Raw genomic sequence first — 3,453 nt, 5'->3', positions numbered from 1 at the left:
GTCCTTAGGGATTTTTGAAGAGCTTGTTGGTCGAGACTAGCGGTATTTTGCCCAAAAGGGGTTTCTGTAAGAAATTCTGACATGATGTTTGGTCTCAACCGTAGGGTTGTGCAGGGCTTCTACAACTGTTCCCCTTAATGAGCAAGGTATGATTGTGGAAAGTGAAAGAATCCAAATTGTTTCGGAAGAACGTTTCACCCCTATTAACCACTCCTTTCACTATACCACAACCAGCAATTAGCGTCGGACAACTGTCGTCAAAACTGAAAATTAACAACAAACAATTGATCGATATAAATTTCTAACGGAGCATCGGTCGCTATCTTCTTTTATTGGTCCGTAAATATATTTAGTTGTGCTCTCGGAGCATCGGTCGGTAAAAATAGATATCGGTCGCTATATGCTGGCTTTATTTCGGCGCCCTCGGCCCAATCCACTCGCACACGAGGCCCACTTGTCAGACATAACCAAAACCCCATCTTTACAACACGCACCGGCCACCCCAGTAGCCGCCGCCACGGGCTCTAGGCCCTCCGAGAAAAAAAAAAACTCACGGACTCTCTCCCGACCTCCACCACCGCTCGGTCGCCGGGGGCGCTCGCCGCCGCGGCCGCCGTTCCCACCGCCGCCACGGCCATCCTCGCCGCCGCAGCAGCTGCCGTCCCCGCCACGGGCCCGCGACTGCCGTCCTCACCGCCGCGGCCGCCGTCCTCGCCGAGAGGGCAGCCGTCTCCGACTCGCAGTTGTCCGGGCCGCGGCCCCGCTGCACATAGATCCGCTCCGCCTAGTCTGCTTCCTCACCTCCGGTAAGCCTCTCTGCTCCGTTCTCTTGTCTGGCGCTGCCGATTCCCAAATCCCAAATCTCTTCAGATGCAGTAGCTTCAAGTACGGAGCAAGCAGGCACAAGATCCGATGGTTTCTAGCAGCCACAATATTTTCCATTGTTTGTTCCAATATGCATGAGAGTGATTTCTAGCAATGTTCATCTCAGTGAACTGTTGCTGTGTTTCTGTACTCTCCATGCTACCATTACCAGTTTGTAACTAATTAGCACTGTATTTTTTTATGGATCTTCAGTTCCAGGTGATTCTCCTTAATCATTTGTCCTCTTAAAGAATTGTGCTTAAAAGACTAGAGCTATGGCTTGTATTTTGCTGCATCAAGATGTCATCTCATATATTAAAATCCAGAGAATGATAAGGTTCGAGAAGCCTCTTTCTGATTATCAGAAAGCAAATGTACAAAGTAGATTTATTATGGTTAGATTGCTAATGGATTAAATAATGTACATGTTCACTATATCAATGTCGTAAGTTCTTATATTAATAACAGCTTTTGTTCATGTACTGATGTTTCTGCAGGTGTTCAGGGTTGCAAACTAAATATTAAAAATGACTGAATACATGGTTCAGGCAAATCTGCTAGCATTTCATTCAGATTTTTTCTGGGTGCAGATCAAATGTTTGTTTGGGGAATAGCTTACATTTGTAGTAAACACCACATAGATACAAGAAGTTGTTTCTCTCTTTGGAGAGCCTTTCTTTTCTTCTTTTCATCTCATCAGATATTATTGTAGCGTCTGTACTTTTGTTTAAGCATTGTTCTTTCTAGTTTCCCACTAGGTCTTAAGGGCCTCAGATGAAAAATCCTAATACAGAATCATAGGAGTCCATTCTTCTAATTTGCCTGCCTTTGAGATGCTTAAGAATAGGCCTTCTATGCAGGATGAAGGAACACCCACGATGCACACATCCTTTTTTTCCCCTGCTTTCCAGGTGGATATATTTGGCCTATCTTATTGCTAAATAGGAATGTTAGTGTGTTCCTCTCTGTAATACATCTTTTTTTTCCCCTGCTTTCCAGGTGGATATATTTGGCCTATCTTATTGCTAAATAGGAATGTTAGTGTGTTCCTCTCTGTAATATGTCTTTTTGTCACCCATACTATATGCTTTTCTTTTTTGCTATCTGCAGAACTGCGGGACTGAAAATTCCAGTCAGTTGAAATTTGGTTATTTATTTCGTGCCACCAAAAGTGTCTAATTTGTCTTTCTTTATTATCTTATTTTAAGGTAAGGTCAAGTGCAATTGTGCCCATCCATATGACAAATGTCTTGTTTACCTCTAGGCTATTTTACTGAACTTGTATCATTTACTGAACTTGCAGTATTGTCTAGCGGCGGAGGCAAGGTTGACACAGTGGCCGGCGTGGTTCTTATGCAGGAAAGGTGTGTGGCAGCAACTCTCGCAGCTGCAAGGTAGCTTCCTCACGTGCGCCACCACCGGCTTCCTCACTTGCATCACGGGGACTTCCTCGCCTATGCCCCTCCACCGCAACTGCAAGGCATAGGATGGTGCCCATGGCCTAGATGTCCAGCAGGCACAGATTTTGGACAACTGTTATCTGACCATGGTAAATCGTTTGTTTATTTCTGCAATGTTATCTAGCCATGGTTAACCTTAATAGTTAGTATTGTTGTGTTTGAGCAACTGATATGATGAGCCAATGTACATTATCTCTGTTCTGATTGATATGACGAACCAATGTACATAGATCAATTCCATACTATTTTGATATATCTAGAAGAGGGGCGTAGCTTGTCCTTTTAGTACATGTTTCTAGCTCAGTAGTTGGCATTGAAAGAAAGCCTCAACCTTGGTTTTCAACTTTTGTTTAGTTCTTGAAAGGACTGGAAAATAAATGCTGAAATTGTGAGCAAGGCCTGATATAGCTGGTAACACAATCTTCATTTTTCATGATGTGTTACTGTACTGTGCAATGTTTATCCCATTGGGTCCTAGCTTAAAACCAGAATGTTTATATTGGATTGAACTGTGGATTTCAGGCATGTAGTTCTGGGAGGTGCTGTAAGCATCATGTTTGATGGTGTCAACAAGCCATTGGGAGTCCTCATGGAAGATACATTAAAAGGCATGGAGCGGTCGGATGTGTTCCTGGTCTGTAGTTTTTGGGGCAGGGGTGGGGTTGCTATGGCGTACATGCTTAGCCTTCTTTAGAGTGAACTCTTTAGAAGTTCATGTGCTATGTGGTAGGTGACTTGTAGAATTTATCCAAAGTACAATTTGTACAAATGTTGACTTCAATGAAATATATGAGATATGTTTATACAATTATGTGACGTGTAATGTGAACTTGTATGGATGTTAAACAAGCCTATAGTTATGTGGTTAATGTGAAACTAATATTATATATAATTGTGCCAGTTCATAGCCACTGATTATTGGTTGCTAAAAAGTTTGATATTCTCAAACCATTGGTTGTTAAAATATGTAACAGACCATCGGTTGGTATAAATACTAGTGTCCAACTATCGGTCGCTATAAACACTGTTGGTTGCTATAGATTTATAGTGACGCCACTTATAGCGACCAATCATCATTCGGTATAACGACTTATAGCGATCAATTTGGAGTCGCTAAAAATTGGTTGTG

At 42.6% G+C, this 3,453-nt stretch overlaps 1 long non-coding RNA gene across 3 annotated transcripts; it reads left to right on the top strand.

Annotated features, from left to right (window-relative positions):
- Nucleotides 1–487: 487 nt before the first annotated feature.
- Nucleotides 488–3,193, top strand: LOC136517521 (uncharacterized). Of its 3 annotated transcripts, XR_010774297.1 has the most exons (5): nt 488–806; nt 1,725–1,775; nt 1,975–2,072; nt 2,168–2,413; nt 2,847–3,193. It is a non-coding gene; the product is annotated as an uncharacterized lncRNA (long non-coding RNA). The 3 variants fall into 3 exon arrangements; XR_010774296.1 differs by lacking the exon at nt 1,725–1,775 and having other exon boundaries at nt 490–806; XR_010774295.1 differs by having other exon boundaries at nt 490–1,775.
- The last annotated feature ends 260 nt before the right edge of the window (nt 3,194–3,453 follow it).

Source organism: Miscanthus floridulus, chromosome 17, assembly GCF_019320115.1.
Source record: "Miscanthus floridulus cultivar M001 chromosome 17, ASM1932011v1, whole genome shotgun sequence".
Lineage (NCBI taxonomy): Eukaryota > Viridiplantae > Streptophyta > Magnoliopsida > Poales > Poaceae > Miscanthus > Miscanthus floridulus.
The sequence above is the reverse complement of the archived record's forward strand: the minus strand, read 5'-3'. Positions and strand labels throughout refer to the sequence as shown.